The following is a 21,948-nucleotide window of genomic DNA, read 5'->3' as shown; positions in this document are numbered from 1 at the left end:
AAATTTCTTATTTCTGAGTGTAAAAGTACTTCCCTCTTTAATATATCGACAAGTTCCACAACGTGAATCGGAGCATGTATTGACCGTGTATGGATTCCGTTGTTGAAACAAAGATTTGCACAATATTCTCTGGAGGTTTTTAGGTTGCCTTTTACTATTGATGAATTTATATTTTTCCAGCTCTTTGGACATTTTCTCATCAGTCTGTAGAAGGTTGTTGAGGTGACGCACTGTAGGGGAAATATTCCTGTTCTTCGGATTGTAGGTAGTTACAAGTGGTAATATTGAGGTATCTGGGTTGTCACTTTTTGAGGAGTAAATGTTTCTCTGTCGATTTCTGTGGCCTTTTTTATCCCGTCCTCAATGATTCCGGAAGGATAACATAAGTGCTGCCGGTGAATAGTTTGATGACTATTTCACCATGGGCAGATAGCACAAAAACTATTTCACAGTAGGGGCTGTTTGGAAAAGATAGCATGTTTATTCGTCTCCGCATTTTTTTAATGGTTGGAATTTCCTCCTGTGTAGTAAAACGGGTCTTGGTTAACAGTTTTTTAAGGTTTTGTGCTTGCTGTCGACTATTTATAATATCATTTGGTTGAACTAAACTTTTCATGTTTTCCGATTGTTCTAGAATGGGATAAAATCTTTTAGAGTCCATAAGGATGTTTTTGTTCCTTGGGTTATGGGTAACCACAAAGGCTATTTTCCCGTCATCATTGGTGTCGTCTTTGTGGCGTGAATTTCTTAGGTCCTTTATTGGGATTCACTGAAAGAAATACCTAGTTGATTTTTTAACTAGTGTGCCTAGTAAAGCGTTTTTCGTGATTAGTGATCACTTTGTTTACTGGCTAAGATAGTAAAAAGTGGAGTGGTGGTCATATAGATACTAAGATACCTAGTGAAAGTTACTTATAAATTCATAGATTTACTAATGTTATCAAGTAAATTTACCCAATACCCAGTAAAACTACTTTTGAGGTAGTGATTGTATGGACAGTAGATTTACTAGTCTTCCCAGTGATTTTCACTATATTTTTTTCAGTGTTTCGGATGCCTTTTCTATTCCAGTGTTTATTGGATCCATGGGTTAATTTTGTCGTCGTAAATAATTTTTAATTCTTCCGGACGTCTACATCGTAGGGTTTCATCTGTAATAATTGTACAAATTCTTCATGCTAAATTGAACGGAATATTAAGTTTTGTGTGGAATGGGTGGCACGATCTAAAATCCAAATATTGGTGCGTGTACGTTGGTTTACAGTACAAGTCTGTAGTTATACACGATCCATTCTTTATTATAAGAAGATCTAATGCAAGGACAGAGGGAAACTCGGGAGCTATAGACCCAAAAGTGATAAACCTGTCAAGTAGGCCATTAAACGCAACTGAAATTAAGTTATTATCAAAAGGATTAAAATTCACACCAACACCTAGTGATTCTAATCTTCAGGAATTATCTAAGAATATCAAGGAATATACAAGAAAATTAAGACTAGCAGAGTTTTTTCATAAGGATGACGAAGACGAAAGTACGTCTGAAAGTGATCTTGTAAGGAACAAATCAAAGGATGAGGTGACTTGCGGCCCCCGGTAAATTGACAAAAAATTAAATGTCTAAACTTTTCTAAAATTTTTGTATGTAACTAATCACTGATATGTGTACCTTTATAGAATACTTTTTTTAACAAAAATATAAACGTGATTTTAAAGATATAGATCTTTTATTGGGGTAGGGGTATTATGTTTACATTCAATTCACATTGCATTTTAACCCCGCCCCACTCTTTGAAGCCCTTAAAATAAACGAGCGCAGGTAGGTACAATTTTTCTCCTCTGGCTGGTCACTGTATTTTATTGGAATCTACCTCTATGTGAAAAGAGAAAATTGTACCTAACTGCGCTCACATGCTATTTTTTTAAAAAAATCGAAAAATCTAGTTGACCTTTCCCATTATAAACGGAACTAGATTTTCTGACGTAAGAATGAATTCATATGCTAATCGAGACACTAGCAATACTTTCTAATTGACCAATCACGTAAATGAAATTCGTCACGAGTGAGTACCACAAAAATACTATGGGAATATACTGCTTTCCGATATTTTTTTAATGCATTTGAGTCACAGATTAGACACGGATCAACATATATACAATTTCTGAGATCACAGTAAAATTTATATACAGTTACAAACAATTAATAAATATACATTAGTTTAAAGTTTTGAAGCGTGTTTGGAGAGCAATTCGCTAGATCTACACGTATTCCCGAGTATCAGTGAATACAATTGTCAAGTGCATTTCTTGTCCTAAAAATCGTAAATGCTGAAAATCCATGCGCATTATTAACTAGAAACAGCCTTGGCTGATCATTTTAAAAGTTTGAAATGTAGAAAAGGATAACAGGTAAATTGACCTTAACCACGTGACTGTGATACAATATAAACGTATGGTAAACCAGCATGTTTTGTTGTTCTGTCATCGGATTGGACAATGACTATGTGCGAAATAATAACAATAGCCATATAAGGTCTTCTCAGACACGCATATCCCTCTATTGTACGAAGACCCGCCCATCCTCTTGCAATAAAAGAGCACATTTTCATAAACCTGGCCAAATTTAGCGGTGATAGGGACTAGAAAATCAAAGATAATGCAGTATTCCTTATAATTAAAATGTGGCTGAACTATTGAAACTATTCAAAAGGCGTCGTACTTATTCACTAATGTTTGAAAACTACCAACATCACTGTAGATTAAATATATTTGGTCGTGGAAATAGGGGCCCCAGATAGAAGTTATATCACATCATCCTTTAATCCAAAGAAAGGAAGTGTCTCCTTGACACTGTTTGTAATACGAAAAGAATAATACAAAAAGTAATTTACGAAAAGAAGAGGCTTTTCAATCACTGACAAACGAAAGTTCAATCGTAATCAAAGAAGCAGACAAGGCAGGGGCAGTAGTGATTACGAACACAGAATACTACAAATCAAAAATATTACAAATGCTCAATAACAGCGAGTTTTACGATGAAATATCAGAAAACAGTGACAAAAAGACAATGCGAAAAATCAAAAACTTGATTAAAAACCAGAACGCAACGTCCTGTTTAACAGCCAAAGAAGACGACTTCTTATTAAATTTTGATTTCAGAGAAAGTGCCTTTTATGGACTTCCTAAGATACACAAATCTAAAAACCCTCGACCTGGCCCACTCGATGACCTGCCTTGACCTCGGCCGCTACGCGGCCTCATTCAGGTCAGGTCACCTCGTGGGCCAGGTCTCGGGTCCTTATTTCACCATGTTGACCTCACAAGGGGTAATTAATTGTATAATATGACCTGTGCATCAAAAAACCTGATTTATTGTATAACGTGCGCTGGATGCGGAGAACTATACATAGGAGAAACCGGGACCGCCCTTCGCACTGGTATACGTATACACAGACAGCATATCAACCAACCCGAGTACAGAAAAATAAAACTCAGTGAACATCTTGCTGTTTGTGGACAGGGACAATTCACAGTTTATCCTTTTTATAAACTCAAAAAGAGAACATTTTAAAAACACGGTAAAAAGAAAAACATTTTACCAAGATTTTTAAACCAACCTTAAATAGATTACTGTGGACTGTCTCATGACTTAATTATTTATTACGCTATGAATTATGTTATTTTACTTTGACTCTATAATAGTTTCCTCTATTAGCATTGCGACATCATTGCATTGTTGTTGACGTCATCAACAGGTAACGTTATTACGTCACATTTTTGAATTGTTTTGAAATGTAAAACGTCTGAAGAAATAATGAAGGAAGCGCTTACGTTTTACTAACATTGTTGCCTTGTCATTTTTTTCTAATATATATATATATATATATATATATATATATATATATATATATATATATATATATATATATATATATATATATATATATATATATATAAGAAATAAATAACAAGTTTATAAACTTCAATGGGAAATATTTACATTTCCAATAAATTTCCCCTATGATTCTTTACAAAATAAAATGCAGTATATTTTCTCATGAACTACATTAGGTATGTATCACAAATAAGCATGAATATCTCCATTGTTACGTCATGATTCCGCTCTTGACGTCAAAAAGACAAAAATATAGTGCACACTGTTTTGTTATAAAAATGAAGATGAACGGCGTAAATCTATGGCAAGTCATCAGATAAATAATGTAAATATAAGAAATGAATTTATTTTTTTGAAGATTCATGAGGTATATGAACTACAACGCTTCACGCCGGCATATTTATCATGAAGCGCTTACGCGCTTCATGAAATATGCCGTCGTGAAGCGTCGTAGTTCATAACCTCATGAATCTTCAAAAATTAAATTCATTTCTTAATTGAGGTGGGTCGGTCACGTGATCAAATCCTGTGAAGGCCGAAGGCCTTCTCAGAAGATTTGATCACGTACCGACCCACTTCAATTCCCATTGAAGTTTATAAACTTGTTATTTATTACTTATATATACATTTGAGACAGACAATTGAATATTTTCGAATTTAATTATTGCACTAACCGTCCGTCGTAGATTTTGAAAAATGACGCAAGGTGTAAATCGGCTTGCATGGCGGTTACGCTTCGAATTCATTAGGCTAAGGAATCTACTTCGAAGGGAATATTTTGTGAAAGGCTACTTGTGATCAGTAATAGTGAACAGATTGTTGTCTGAGAATATTTTTATTCGTGAAAATTGATAATCGATGCAGAAAAGACACAAGAAACACGTCCGAAGTTTGATGATGAAAAGTTGAAGGAATTTCGGTCGCCGGAGGTCATGCAGTTGACATCGGATTTATAAAAAAAATGGATCCAACGATATAGCATGCCTCAGAGAATGTGCGAAAATTTCAAGCATATGTGATGAGCAGTTGCTGCGAAAACTGCGATCAAAACTTACGGACAGACACACAAACAGCTAGACAGACGGACAAACACACAAGGGTAAAACAGTATACCCCTTCCTCCTTCCTCTCTCCTTGGCTTCGGAGCGGGGGTATAATTAAAAGATGTGTCCAGTGATTAGTTTTACAAGTGGGTAAATAGTTCCATAGGAATATTTTTGATCCGCCTTGAGTACGTTTATATTGTCAGTATATTTAAAAATATTCACTTTTCCGCATGTAGTTTAAGAATATAAACGCATTTAGGCGCTAAAAACTCCATTCTTTGGGAGGGGGGATTAAACATCTTTGATCAACATCGATCTAAATTAATTCCTACATCAATCTCCGGAACTACCGTATATTCAGTATTTCTAGCATTTCTTTTCGTCGATCAACAGCTTGTTATACAGAAGGACTTATTTGAAATTGTGTACTTCATTTATAAAGTTTCAGGAATTATGCTCAGCATTTCCGACATTTATTTTTTGTATTTCCGTTTTTTTTTTTGGGGGGGGGGGGGTTATGTATACCAAGTTTATGAATAATCGATAGGTAAAAAAATTCAAGTACACTTGAATTTTATTATGTCAGTGATTGCACTTTGTCCGAAACACATGATACTGATCTCAAAAACATGGTTTTCCTTAAAAACGAAGCAAAGCTTTTACCTTTATTATTTTGATGTCTATGATTTATTGTTCGATTTTGATTTTCAGTTAGGAAAGTATTCAGTTCCAGTTTTATTACCTGAAATTTATTTTTTCATAAATGTCGGAAAATAAAAGTTAATAAAAATCCCCGAATAAACTATGAAATATCAGAAAGAAAAAGTAGGAAGAAAATATTTTTTCATATATTGAAATATATTTAAAATAAATAATCTGTTTATTCTCCATTCTGATTGATATGAACATTTATTTCGGTCAGAATCGCATATTTTTTCACAAACCAATCAATTTCTTTTTATGCCTTTAACATGTATATTTTAATAATATGATGATCATAGGGATAACCGAGCAATCACAAAAGTAAAGATATTGAAAAATCTGTGTATCTACTACGCACCAACTCCTGATAGATCCTGAGTGATTGAATAAATTTTATTGTGTACCATTTTCCTTATTCTGACTTTATTTTCTGCAAGTTTTTTTTAAATACACTATTCTTTTTCTAAAAGTAAACAGGTTTTCGTCTGCATCGATGCTGCATGTTCATAAAATTCATCGCGTTCAATATGATAATGATGACAAAATATATTGATTCCTTTGACAACACTTGGAAAAATTGTGGAAATACCTGCTAATATTAATTTCTCAATAACTACAGCTACAATTAATGCCTTTCCGAAGAAACCTTTTTAGGAGTACTCCTTGATTTGCTCCACAAGTAATTGGAATGCTTCGGGCACAATCGGGAAAAATGTCCAGTACTGACTGCTACGGCCGAATAGTTCTTGGCCTCTCTTGTAAACTATTACATTGTTTTTAAAAATGTGTTAAAATTCCATTCTTAAGAAAAGAAATATTGCATTTAGATGGGGTTTTTTATTCTTATTTTTTAATTTATTTATTTATTCTTTTTTTTCTTTGCAAAGTCACCTTTAGCCATAAAAATGTTTTTTCTTTATTTCATGGTTTTTTTTAAACGTGATGATTTTTTTTAGTAGTCCACATGTACCTGTAGGTGTAAAGATGCCCCAATCTTCGCTAGCCAAGGGTTTCCGATCCACCACAGTAGATTTCGGATCGGAAAACTTTGGCTATAGTAAGGATTAGATATATAACGCTAATTTTAGACTAATTATTTTGATGCCGAGTCCGACGGCATGCGCAGTATCTCATCTGTATATCAACCAAAATTTTAAAAAGAAGATGTGATCAGTTAAATTTTAACTTAAAAAATGAATTGTTTCCCTTAGACAATCAATACGCTACTTTATTTGTTCAATATAAAATTAAGTGATATATTCCAACAATATTTGTTTTGTAAAAAAAAACTCTTAATAAAAAAAATTAAATATGCTAAAAGCTATAACTTCTTTTTTGTCCTAAAAAAATCGGTAAAATAACTTTTATAAAAATTTTCACAGGTGATAATCATTCTCTTCAAAACCTCATTTCAATTTTTAATTATAATTGAAGATTCTGCAAGTTTTGATAAAATCGTTATGCATGGACCGAAGAAATAAAACAAAAAGGAGGGTGTGTGTCGTTGTTTAACACGAGCATAAGATGACACCCTGTCAGGAAAAATCGAATAATTATTTTCATTGAGGTTTAAGGTTTAAATTTGAAATTTAAAATAAATGAATTGTAAGCTAAGGTAATAAATTTAGTTTGTACCATTCCACATGAAAGAATTATTTAAACAAAATAAACAGGATAAAATCACCATCAATACTCGAATTCAACATTAAAGATGGTTGCATGAATATTATGGCGATATATATACGACAACCATTGCTACATACACCGTGTGAATATTCATCTTCAAAACCACGTCTTTTCAGCACGTAATCACAAGTGCGCTGTGGGGAAAAGGATAACGTCATCAAATAGTAACAGACGTAATGCTACTATTACGTTACAGACGGCGTGATAGGCAAAGAGTTAAAACATGATTATGAGATACTATTATGTTTTTCTAACTGTAGTTAGAAGAAATGTTAAAAATGGAAAATAATGGATACGTTTGATAAGTTTGTGTATGCAGTTTCACCTTTTGTAGAATCACCAGTAATGTTTATCAAAAAATATTAATATATTCTTAAACCATCGGTCAATATTTGATTTGACATGACAAGTGATAAATTTTGTTTACCGACAAGGTCATTGTATCGAAAATAGGACTAGGAAAATGACGACTGTTTACAAGAATGTTGATATCCCTGTTTCATCAACATGTTTGTCAAAAGCTTGAGACCTTCAAGAGTATTTTTGTAGGTGGACTCTTGCCCTTTTTGTTTTGGATAACTCTTTCTTTTATTAATTTTACACTGACTAAAAACCAAATTGTTCTTCTTCATTCTCAAAATGTTATTTTATATGGTGACATCTCTATATTTAAATAAAAATTCTGGAATGAGACATTAAACAACATAGAATCAATCAATTTATCAACCATTAAATTGCATCTTTGATAATACGTATCTATTTCTCTGAATAAATGAACGATTATTGTATCACTAAATGGTAGAATTCTTCTGGTTAGTTTTTAAAATGCTTACCTCCAGGAAGAAAAATATCATCTGGAAATAAAAAAATGTTACCATTCCATTCAACAGACATGGGTTCTGTTTTTACAGAAGTATTGTATAGAATGTCCTATTTCCCATTCTTTCTTTTCTTTCAATCTCATTCCTCTTTTTAGTCTGTCCATGTAAAAAATGTTTATTTTTTTCCAGCTTTATTTAGCATTTCAAAAGATTATAAAGATAAAGTTTAAATGTATTATAGTAACAAATGTAGCGTAGTTACCGGGTAAATTTCCGGCGTGTAAATATTACAATACACTTACACAAAACACTACTACAGATAGTTTTCAATAGGCCTGAATTTAGCAAGAGTTACTTCCCATTGGCCGCCATATTGGAGGTCAAGTCGGTGATTTTCCTCTTCGTCTTGCCAAATTTAAGAAGATGTGTTAGAAATGTTTGGTGGAAAATCTTTATAAAATATCTTTTTTAATAAAGGAGTCTTCCAAAAATATATATACTTCAGAAAAATAATGGATCTACTCCAGAATAGCAAATATAAAATAAAGTTAAAAGAACAATGAAGGAATATGAGCATTTTGATCCTGGCCAATAGAAAACTATCTATATTCCTGTTTAAATGAAAACACATCGTTTAATTCACAAAATATTAATGGTGAGAAGTTTAAAGCTAAAAAAAAATCATAGAGAGACTTGGTTAAAACTTTCACTTCTAGTACTGCTACTACGATTTTACAATCTCTCCCCTTATATGTATAGAAAATCTTAAACCTCCAATGAAGTATTAACTCTTTACAACTTACTGAACTTGTATGCAACATACACTAAATGTTCACGTTATAGAAATAGAAGTTTACCATTTCCCCGCACGCACTTTATAGAGTGGTACACGTTTCTCTAAAATTTAGCGTAAATAATATTATTACGCTATATTTTAATACAAAAATGACTTTTTTTCTTTAATGAGATTAATGCAAGTATAAAATAGAAGGGAATTGGCATTAAATTAACGATTAAATGAACTTTTTAAAGTGCGTGAAAATGCGTGATTGCGGGGAAACGGTATATGCGTGAATTTGCGTTAGAAATAGGAAATGGTACATGTATATGCGTTAAAATGCGTGACTGTGGGGAAGGGGGTTAATCTTACCTCTCTTTCCAAAATAACTCCTCCCCAGACATACAGGAGCTAAATTTAGGTCAGTACGGACGAGAAAAAGAAGTTTATAGGTTACCGAATCACATGTAAACCCAACTAATGAACTACTGTAGTAAATTTGAATTATCAAAAAATATATATACAAAAATAATGAAAAGACATAGATACGATTTATAATAAAAACGCTACACAAATATTTTCCTTGTTAGAGGGTGTAAAACGATGAAGACTTTAAATTGGTTCTATATCTCTTTTTCTCTCAAGATGTTTCCTGAACTTTGAGATTGAATACTGTTCGTTATCTCCATATCCTTCTTCCTGGTATTTATGTTTTAGTCACTGACGTAGTTTGCATTAAAAACCACTACATTTCTATCTGATTGTTCAGAATGATATTATTTTTATAAATGAGGTACTTCTTCCTCCTCGGTATACCTACACTGGTATTTCCTTTGCTCATGCAGTTTCTTACCGTATCAGCCAGGCATAACAATCCTTAAATGGTAAGAAAATTCCTTAAATTGATATTTATATATCTGTTATTTATTTAACATGTAACAAAAGTTTTACTATTATTAAAGATAATATTTTTCCTAGAGAAAAACAAAACAAAACGGAAGAACAGGTAATCTCTTGCAATGTCTCAGTCTCTGAACATTCGGTTTTAGACACGTGTGCCAGGTTAAAGTTCTGATTTATCTAGTGACTTGTACTGTGAAGAGAACTATACTAACTGAAATACATTTAGGTGAAAAATGGATTACTTTTCTTATTCAATAGATGTTCTCAAAAATATGAATGTACCAACATTTTAAATAATTTCCCTTAAAAAACAAAGACCACTACGCTCACCAGATCACTGTGGCTAGAGGAAAAAAGGAGCAAAATGTCAACCCAGTATTGAAAAGCTATGGTGTATAAGTAGTCCAAAGACTATCCAAAAAATAGGGTGGGGGTTGATTTGAATTAACTTACTTTTATTTCGACCCCATCCTGCCATGGATGTCATGATTTCAACAAATTTGAATTATCTCTACATGAGAATGCATTCATATAAAATACCGGTAACCAATTCATGTCTTTGTTGTTCTTGAGAAGATTTTAAAAGAATTTTCCTATTTATTCTTGCATAAAATTTTCCGTCCAGACTTGCTATTTTAAATGGCATTAAATCTGATGTCCGCGCGAGTCAAAGAAAAATAGGAACGTTTCAAGCCAAGATGGCGTCAGAGGGCCAGTTTTTTTAAAGATCGGGTGGATTTAAATCTTGAGTATTTGCATGAAATGAAATTTTATTTGAATTTTAGGTTACAATATCGGGAAAGAATTGAAAAGATAGAAAAATATGAACGAAAATTTGAAAAATTAGCGAACAAACCCGCACAATTCCTTTCTTTTCTAAAGGAAAACCCAATTTCAAAGATAAAAGATTCGGAACTGAAACGAAAACAAAAATGTATAAATAGACAAATATCTTTCTGGCAGGACAATGAACATAATGATGAACAGCCAGAAAGTACACAAGCACGTTTCTTCCTTCGACAGAACACACTCGCAACCACGATAAAAGGTTTTTCTGAAATCTTTACAATTTTTGTTCTTCATCCAAGTTATCAATGCGACAAACAGAATCTAATTAAATACTTGAGAGAAGTCCAAATCACTGAGAAAGGAAGAAAACGCGGACAAACTTGTCTGTTTGAATGGAAACATCCAGCTGAATCCCATGGTTGCGTCTGTGACTACTGTTAGGCGTGGGTATCATCTTTCCTGTTCCACAACAGACCTGGTGGCTGTCAGTGATGGAGTTAGTCTCCTCTTGACAAATCTCAAAGGTCACACCTTGAATCATCTAACAGACATACTAAAGAGTAGTGGTGGTGTACATACAATGACCTCAGCAAATGACGTACTTTATATTGACAACAAATTTAATATCAGAAAACTATCATCATGCACAAAAACAAAACTTACACTGATAGTAAAACCAGCAGCGTGGGAACCACTATGCGTATTTTGCTCCTCCACTGACGATCTACTGGTAGGGATGGGAATTCATGACGTGGATAAAGATCAATATTCAGAAGTTAAAATAATCCGATACAACAGCAAAGGAAGACAAGTTCAGACCATTCAAAACAACAATACAGGACAGGAACTGTACAGTAAACCTAGATACATCACAGAGAACCGTAATGGAGATGTTATCGTGTCCGACAACAACCGTGCTGTAGTGGTGACGGATCAACGAGGGAGATATCGCTTCTCCTACACAGGGCCTCCATCAGGTCCGCGATTTTACCCTTACGGAGTCTGTACAGACGCCATGTCACACATCCTGGTGTGTGACGGTACCACATACTCGGTACAGATGATATACAGAAAAATAGTTGGGGTGTACATACAATGAACTCTGCAAATGACCTAATCTATATTGACATCGGATTAAACATCAGTAAACTATCATCATACACAAAAGCAAAAATTACTCTGATTGAGAAACCAGCAGCAAGGGAACCACTGTGTGTCTTCTATTCCTCCACTGACGATCTACTGGTAGGGATAGGAATTCATGACGTGGATAAAGATCAATATTTAGAAGTTAAAATAAATCGATACAACAGCAAAGGAAGACTAACCCAGACCATTCAACATAACAACACAGGTCATGAACTGTACAGTAAACCTAGATACATCACAGAGAACCGTAATGAAGATGTTATCGTGTCCGACAACAACCGTGCTGTAGTGGTAACAGATCCGCGCGGGAGACATAGACAATTCATTTGCTCATCTGAAGTGAAAAAATTGAGCTTTTCTGATAAAGGTCCGTTGTCCGTTGTCTGTCGTTGTCGTCGTTATTGTCGTAAACTTTTTCATTTTCATCTTCTTCTCCAAAACAACTGGACCATTTTCAACCAAACTTGGCACAGCATATCCATTGATAAAGGAAATTCAAGATTGTTCAAATAAAAGACCTCTTCCAAGGGGCGATAATAATAAATTAATGAAAAATTAACATCTTTTAAAAATCTTGTCAGGAACCATTGGGTCGATTCTTTTCAAATTTGACAAAATTAAACACGGCGGATGTGACCGGTCAGCAGGGGATGCTCACTTCCGATGTTTTTGGATGTCCGTGTTTGCTCTGCTCTTATTTTGCATCATTTGTTTTATGGACTTTGATATTGAATACTGTTCGTTTTCTCCATATCGTTCATGTATGCTTTATTGATATTAAGACATTCTTAAATAATAGAAAATTCAACCCCCCCATTCCCAAACAAGAAAACTTTTCAATAATGAGCCGATTTGTGTTTTTAACTAGCTTATGTTCTCAGGTGAACGATGTGGCCCACGGTCTTTTTGTTTTGAAAATAATTACAATTTATAATTTGTAAGAAAAACGCCAGTCAACACTCGACTTAAAGATAAACGCTATTTTCTGACAAGCTAAGATTATTGTATTGACCACACCATTTGCGAAATGTTGACTTTACACAATAACTGTGATACATCAACTATTTTGTCGGTAGCTTTCCTTGTTTTAAAAATTGTTCGCATGTAAAGCAGGTGGGAGACAGTTAACTGCATATTGAAGTGAAAATGGCATATGAGGGCTGTTCAATGAATAATGTCCTGAACTGTATGACACACAATATAGATATCATATGACATTTAACATGACTTTCTCTCATTATTGAATCTTTAATGAATTTATAACAGTTAATATGACCACTTTTCATCACATAGTTTGAAGCTGGGAAACAGGGGCTATTCTAGACACTGCATTATAAATGAATGGTAAAGAATCAGTAAACTAGAGTGAAAATAAAATCTCATTAACTACAAAGTACAGGTTAATAACGAAATTCTTAATACAAATCATGTTCAGATCGGGATCGGAATCGCTGTATAAAGACATGTGATTTCCCGGTAAACTCACCGTAAAGTCAAAACATCTTTCTTCACAGTTTTGGAAAAAAGTTGCAGTTTTCCACAATTATATACAGACTCATATGAATAGAGGTAATTAAGTATGTAAAAAGGAATATGATTAACATCAAAATTAATAAGCATAATATGCATTTATACAGTAATCATGCATAAATACCAGTTCGAATTTCCTCGACATGTCACAACAAAGTATAAGACAGTTCATTAGAAATATCGCACACTGAATTCAGGAAAACGCAATTAACATTTCACATTTATCACACTAATATTGTAGAAAGGTTTTCTAACGAATGTTATAGTGAACAGGGATTTTTATTACATTGTTAAATATTTTTTAAAGGAAAATATCTAAATTTAACTTGAAAAGATTATATTTCATATTTTATGTTCTAAATAAATAGTTCATATTAATTGATATAATATTTGTGTCCTTTCTAACGTTTTTGAATTTAAATAACAAATTCAGCAAACGCAACATCAACCAATCAGCAAAGCTCTTATCCATCACGTGATCATTATTGATCCGTTTACCAAAAGTTTAAGCATGGTTTATTGAACTGCTGAATTTTTCGAATTTTTACCATATTTCCCACAGATAATCCTTACAGCTTTTGTTGTGATATCACTTTGAAGATTTTGGACGATGTGATCTGCTTGTTACAATGTATTTACAGAAAAACGTCTGTAAACCTGACAGTGTATAGACTTATTCCTGGGAGGTTTCGCAACTGGCCTTCAATGATTCACCTACATCGTTAATCCTATCACCATGATCAAGTCTGGAGATTTTATCAATCACACCGGAAACTTCATTCCTTTGGGAACTTTGCCTATTTACGATGATTTGCAATTTGCTGAACTTTGAAAATGTGCATCTATGTGATAATTTTCCTTAGCTGTCCATCCAAAATATCACAAGACAGTTTTGCTTCTTACATTCACCTTGGCTGGGGAATAAGAATCTGTTTGTTACAGCGGAAACCTTTCACTTCTTCAAGGACTTGAATGTCAGAATCATCTGCACAAACCAGATATTGATGAGTGAATATAAAAAGCTCAGCAGTGACGAGTTTTACCTTTTTACAAGTCATGAGATCTCCATTGATGCTGATGAAGTATTTACTTGACACTCTTGCATTCCCAGTATAAAACAGGCCAGTATAGTATAGTACTTCTGATGAAGTCATGTGTTGTCCATTAAAATTAAGTCAGCTAACTCATAATTAAAGGTTCACGTTTTTTGGTTCCTGATATAATGTTGAAATATTTTTACCAATACAGTGTATTATACTTGGTAACACATCCTGCTTTCCCTTTTAAGAGTTTGAACAATGAATTATCTTACTCAAGTTTACTTATATGTTGATCACGGAGCCAAAATTTTGTTTGGAGTTAGTTGCCTATGTGATGTTGGTAAAATATTGCCATTATATGGGTACACAAATCTTACTTTGTATGACCAGAATTTTCAATTGTTGAATCAAGACATAGTGTATGTGGGACCACATACACATTTATCACATAAACTGTGCAGGTCATAGGCACAGCTTGTATATATGTAGAATGGTTGACATAATTTAATGCTGATATAGTATTGTTGCTATGGGTGCACATCCTAGTTTGAAGTGACCTTTTACTGAGAATTAGTGTAGAAGTGAAGTCCACATACACTACTTATGTTTACCATGCAAACCCACCACTGATTTACACATGTAATGTTGTATTTTATGATTGTGAAGGACCATATTCACATTTATTTCACTGACACATGCACATTTATTTGGTTTACTCTTGTAGGAACATATACGCATATTTTGTGGCAACGCGCAGAACAATATGCATATGTATTTTGTTAACTTGTAGAAGACCATGTGCACATGTATTACCTTTTGACTCATGAAAGATTTTATGCACATGCATTTTGTTGATCTGTGCAGAATTATATTCACATGTATTTTGTCGACTCATGCAGAGCCATACTTAAATATGCCATATTCACATACAATTTGTTTTGTTGACTTGTACACAACCATATGCACATGTATTTTGTTGACTTAGTCACTTGTGCAGGACCATATGCACATGCATTTTGTTGACTCATGAAGGACCATATGCACATACATTTTGTTTTTGGTGTCTTGTGCAGGACAATATGCACATGCAAGTTGTTGACTCATGCAGGTCCCTATGCACATATATTTTGGTGACTTGTGTAGGACCATATACACATGTATTTTATTGGATTGTGCAGGACCATATGCACTTGTTTGTTGATTGTGCAAGACCTGCATGGTAGTACATAATGACATACAAATTTTGTTGACTTGTGTAGGACATTATACACAAGTTATATGTTGAATTGTGCAGGATATGCACTTGTGTTTGTTGATTTGGGCAGTACCTGCATGGTAGTGAATAATGACATACATTTTTGTTGATTGTGTAGGACCATATACACATGTGATTTGTTTTGCTGACTTGTGCAGGACCATATGCACTCGTGTTTTCTTAATTTGTGCAGGACCATGTGATGTATTTATAAGTCTTGCAGGACCTGCATGGAACTGCATAATGACATACATTTCTGTTGTCTTGTGTAGGACCATATACACATGTAATTTGTTGACATGTGCTGGACTATAGACAAATGTTTTTGGTTGACTCATGCATGGTTATATGCACCTTTTCTGAAGTGGATCCAGAACCATTGGTATCTAAAACTAGAGTTACTGTGAGTAATGAGTTCACTAAATGATAACCCCCGCCTCCCATATGAATATAATGGCAGTGTCCATGTTTTGCTCTGGAAAATCAAAAATATATGTCAGATCAAAAAGTAAAATAGGAGGTGCACAATGGCAATATGTAATTAAGAATCTATGAAAGTTTCATGAAATTATCTTCAGTGGTATGAAAGGAGTTGCGGATAAGAGATGGATACACCAAAGCGTAACAGACGTACTTACGTACGGACTATGTACGGACGGACGGACAGACGGAGATACCAACTACTATATACCCTCCCACTTTTCAAGCGCGGGGTATAATAAAGTGGGCAGAAGTGTGTTTTGAATAACACATATTTTGCATTATCATGTTCTCCAGAATCAATCACATGCACAAGTTTATAATTTATAAGTCAGACGGCAATTTATTTACAATACTTATTCAAATATATTTTTAAAATGTATAATAATGCAAGTTTGCTCTCTTTCTTGGAAATTTAATGTTATAATGAGAATAATTTATGCTACATATATGTGGAAATATTCTCATGTTGGAATTTACATAACCCATCATTCCCTGTTTATGTATTGCAGTTGTGCAATACCCAAAGTAAAACAATTATGTCATTCTCTAAGAATTTATCTTGAATGTTCTGATTGTTCAGTTGTATAGAACATGGTTTAAAATATTGATTTAGATCAGAGCACTTGATTTCCAAAAAATGAATTTTCATGTACTGGACAGTAGTTTACACTTTTATTTTTCCGGAGTTACCTATGCCACCAATTAGAAACAGACACTATCCACACTGGGTAACACTTGCAGAAGCTATATAGGCCATTTGGAAACAACAGCCAGAAATCAGATATGCATGCACAGACAACACAGCAGTGGACAAACAAGTGCCCATTACCAAGGACATCGCCTCAACATATCAAAGTAGTGTGGCAACAGCCACTTTAAGTTTGGGTGGTGTTTTGTCCATGTTTCTGGGGACTGCTCTATCAACAAGTCCATTGAGTAAGATAATATCATGATCAAATGGTTTTCCACTTAATTCAATAGTTTCTGTAAAAACTATATATCCTTATTTTGAAATTATGGTTTTTAAGCTGTTGATTTTTTTGTCTTTGTTTAATACATAAGACAAACTTTTGTCAATTCTTCTTTAACAGGGGTTATAGATATGCAACAGGGCCCAAAATTTTAAATTCCAATCACTTTAACTCAAATGGTACTAAACCACCTTAAATATAACTCTCTAGAAATCAAAGAAGACTTAGGGTGATCCTTGGATCATTAATATTTTTTTAGATGGAAAAAAATAAAATGGTAAAATTACAGGTCATTTAAAAGATACACATTTTGTTGAAATCATATCTCCTATAATAGTTGTTCTACAAAATATGAAACAAAGGGTAAACACAGTTCACAGTTCATGAATCATCTCTATAATCAGTCTCTGTAGAGCTCAGTAGTCGTCAAGCGGGACCATACGTTTGACAAATACAAATTACTGTAGGATAAAGGTATCCTTGTGAGGATTTATTGTCATGCAGGATAAAATACATGCTTATTAACCCTGCAATTTCTATTGATGATGCATTTCAGCTTATGCATACGATTGTAGTATGCAATGTTGTTTCACTTAACATGGAACCATACATGTTAAGAAAGTTGCATCACTTGGTATATGGAATATCTCAGTTAACACTGGACAATATGTGTTAAGTAGTTACATCATGTTGTATATGGAATATTTTTTCTAAACACGGGACCATACGGGTTTAGAAAGTACATTGTGCATGGAATGTTTCACTAAACACGGGGCCATACGGGTTTAGAAAGTATATTGTGCATGGAATGTTTCACTAAACACGGGACCATACGGGTTTAGAAAGTACATTGTGCATGGAATGTTTCACTAAACACGGGACCATACGTGTTTAGTAGGTCACATGTTGTAAATGGAAGATTGTCTAAACACGGGACCATACGTATTAAGGAATTTATACCATTTTGTATGTGTTATATGTCACTGACCACGGGGCCATACGTGTTGAGGCAGTTTCATTACTTTAAATATACATAATATTTATTAATTTATTTGCAATGTCTCTTGCTCACATCAGTTACCAATAGTATGTCAGATAAGCGTTATACCATATGTATGACATCTGTTTTGTCAGATTCTGCTTATTAGCTACATTACAGCTTTCCTCTCTTTCAAGCAGATCTATTTAATTTTTCATGTTTTTAAAGAAAACTAGCAATGTCTCTCTATATTAGAAATAAGTCATTGTAATTCACAGTTTGCTATTAATTCTATCCAGGAAATAACATATTACCTGGTGTCTGGAAAGTATTTCCGAAACTTTTAACCATAAGAAAAAAACCGGCTGGGATAGGATACAATATTTACACATATAAATTATGCAATAGGCTGAGAACATCTTGTGTAGCAGGGGCCAAGCCAGAAGTTGTCTGTTGGTTCCTTTTTATGCAACATGATGTAAGATTGACATCTTGGTTGACTGGTCAGAAGTTGTCTGCAGTCATGAGACACATTTTATGCAGCATGGTGTATGTTTGACACCTTTGTTGACTGGTTCAGAAGTTGTCTGCAGTCAAGAGGCACATTTTGATGCAGAATGGTGTAAGTTTATCAACTTTTTTGACTGGTCAGAAGTTGTCTGCAGTCGACAAGGTCAGTGCTCATGATTATAAATTCCCATTTTGCTGTCTGGTTAATATTTACTACAGACAGGTGTTTTGTATACTTTTACAAATTATTTCATGTTTTGTCCTTTGTAATTTTTCACTCAGTCTTATTGGATGTTTCTTTTTCTTGTTCACAATAACTATTGTATTGTCTTTTGAACTGAGTATATGACAATATTTTTTAAAGATTTTTGAATGCTTTTGTATTAATCATCCTATTTGGAAGAAATTCTTCAAAATCACCTGTTAGTTTTGAATACGTTTAATATTTCACAGAGCCAAAATGAATTTGAACTACCTTATATATATTGGATTCCGAAACTTCATAAGAATCCTTACAAACAAAGATACATTGCAGGTTCCAGTAAATATTCAACCAAGCCTCTTTCGTTACTTCTCACTAAAATATTGACAGTAGTGAAGGAAAAACTTCAAGAGTACTGTGCAACTATATATTCAAGAAGTGGTGTAAATCAGATGTGGATACTTAAAAATTCTAAAGAACTTTTGGACAATCTGAAATCACAAGACTTTAAAAAAATCAACAGCTTAAAAACTTACGACTATTCAACTTTATACACAACGATTCCCCACGACAAATTAAAATCCAGGCTTTTTGATATCATTGACATCTGCTTCTTCAACAAAAATGAAACTTGTAAATTTACTTACCTCGTCATTGGTCATTTGAAAAAATATTTCGTTAAAACAGTTTCTGAATGCACACATAAGTACTCTGAAGTTGACATCAAGAAGATGCTTGAGTTTCTGATTGACAATATCTATGTGGTTTTTGGAGACCAGGTATTCCAACAATCTATTGGAATTCTCATGGGTACAAATTGCGCTCCGTTATTAGCAAACTTATTTTTATATTCATATGAAGCAGAATTGTTGCAAAATCTTATGGCTTAAAAGAAGAAAACACTTGCTGTGGCTTTCAACTCGACATTTAGATATATCGACGACGTATTGTCAATTAATAATGATAATTTCCATTCCTACGTCGATACGGTATATCCTGGTGAGCTTGAGATAAAAGATACCACAGAGTCCGACACTTCTGCTTCATACTTGGATATTTTACTTGAAAAAGACACTAATGGTAATCTAACAACCAAGCTATATGATAAACGTGATGACTTTAACTTTTCTATCGTCAACTTCCCATACTTATGCAGCAATAAACCTTCATCACCTGCATACGGAGTATATATATCTCAGTTGATTCGATACGCAAGAGCGTGCTCCACGTATGAACAATTTCTTAAACGAGGTAAATTATTGACAAGCAAGTTGATGAAACAAGAATATCAACAGTCTCGTTTAAAGTCATCATTTCGTAAATTTTATGGTCGATACAATGACCTTGTCAGCAAATAAAATTTATCATTGAGTCAAATGCTGACTGACGTTTTTCATACCAATTGTTAGTCCATTATTTATACACTGAATTGACGACGAATTTTTTCCGTTATTTCCTGATCATGACATCGAGCACACGGCGGGTGTGACCGGTCGGCAGGGGATGCTCACTCCTCCATGGCACCTGATCCCACCTCTGATGTTTTGGAGGTCTGTGTTTGCTCTGCTCTGATTTTGTATATTGTTTAATTGACGTTGAGGTTGAATACTGTTCGTTAACTCCATATCCTTCATTAAGGAGTTTTGCGTCTCCTGCCAAGACGCCTTTGGCTGAGTGGATCCAATCTCTGATTGGATTGTGGCTGTTTGTTATTTTGTTTACTCACCTTTTTTGATGGCAGGCATCAATTTAGAGCAATTTGTATATGTCTTCTAAACTTATGATGTTTATAGGGGGGTCAACTTAAAATGCATGTATATTGTACTTTGTGAAAGATAACAGGGTTTGAATTATTATTCTAGTCTAGTTGACCCCCCTTTTGCCTATGTACATCATGTTACAATGTCATTATGATGCTGGGGGTCAGATTGTGTAATATTTTGACTAAGATGTGTAATACTCTATATTTGGGTCCTCCTTTTTCTGACCCCTATTTTGTTAACTATGCTTTACTTTTCCGTCATTTACTTTAATAAATGACATATTCCACTTCAACATGATGTTATTTGTTTTTGCCTGTTTGATCAAAAAACAAGCTCAGTCGTTTGGCAGGAGAACTTAGGAACATAAAGACTTATTAAATGATGACTTTACTTCATATACTGTATCAAATGGTGTTTTCATGCATTTACATACTCTAAAAAAGTACAAGAAGAGGTAGAAATTCAAGTGTATTTTTAATAATTTATAAAGCATAGATTTGCTTTCTTCTACGTCCCTTAACGCATCCGTCGTACTCCACCCTAAATTGAAATTAAAAGTTGTAAAAGAAACTTCATTTTATTGGGCAAACAAATGTATTATATTCTGTAAGCAAATTTAGATGATATGGATAAAGCTGAGCTGAAAAGAATGAGAAATATAGTACAACATTTATAATTCTTTAGTTCCTAATAAATTAGATATAGTGCATATTTTTGAAATAGTTTTTTTTTCTAAAAGTTATATAAAAGGGTAAATAAATTGTATCATTACCGATGATGTGATATTCCACCAATTCCACATACGTTTGCACGGTTTCAACATCGACACTGCTTTCAATTTCTGTAAACTTGCCACAAACTCAAATACTTCTATCCGACCGTCGTCTACAGATACAATAAAAACAAGAATGAATAATATTAATAAATAAAGTAGAAAATATAAGTGCATGTTACTGTCTTTGTGTCAAGTTTATTTTGGCTCCAGTATCTGAAGTGTAATTCTATCAATCTCATTGCATGAGATATAAAGATAACTGACAGTAATCAAGCTCAAAAGTTTATTAAAATATTATAAAGGAGAACAAAGCAAACACAAACTTTACAAAAAATCAGAAGAGGAATCATTGTGCAACAAATTTTAATTGTTATTCATTTGAATATTCCGTATTTAAAAAAAAATACTAGTAGTTATTTATATTCATCTGTTTGAACTGTTGAGAATTGGAATACATCCACCATAGAATTGAATAATTATTTCAAGTACCATTTCCATCCATGATATGGAAAACGTTCTCGCTTTGGAAAGCGCTGTAACCCTGGTCGATGGAGTACTGCAGAAACTCACTTTCTAGGATACTCCCATCATGATTCCTGTCATAAATGGTAAAATCACAAGCATATTCCTTTGGAGATTCTGTAGTCTAAAAATGAATTTGAAAATTTAGCCCT

General features: G+C 33.6%; 1 long non-coding RNA gene across 1 annotated transcript; it reads right to left on the bottom strand.

Moving 5' to 3' along the window:
* Positions 1-20,958: 20,958 nt before the first annotated feature.
* LOC134256590 (uncharacterized) lies at positions 20,959-21,926 on the bottom strand. The gene is made up of 3 exons (XR_009989747.1): positions 21,764-21,926; positions 21,272-21,384; positions 20,959-21,039 (listed from the first exon to the last, which is right to left on the bottom strand). It is a non-coding gene; the product is annotated as an uncharacterized LOC134256590 (long non-coding RNA).
* Between the last annotated feature and the right edge of the window lie 22 nt (positions 21,927-21,948).

This window comes from Saccostrea cucullata, unplaced genomic scaffold (assembly GCF_032062105.1).
Source record: "Saccostrea cucullata isolate Sc308-1 unplaced genomic scaffold, CSIRO_AGI_Scuc_v1 ctg1796, whole genome shotgun sequence".
NCBI classification, from domain to species: Eukaryota; Metazoa; Mollusca; class Bivalvia; order Ostreida; family Ostreidae; genus Saccostrea; species Saccostrea cuccullata.
Note: the sequence above shows the minus strand (reverse complement) of the source record. Positions and strands in the feature narration are given on the sequence as shown.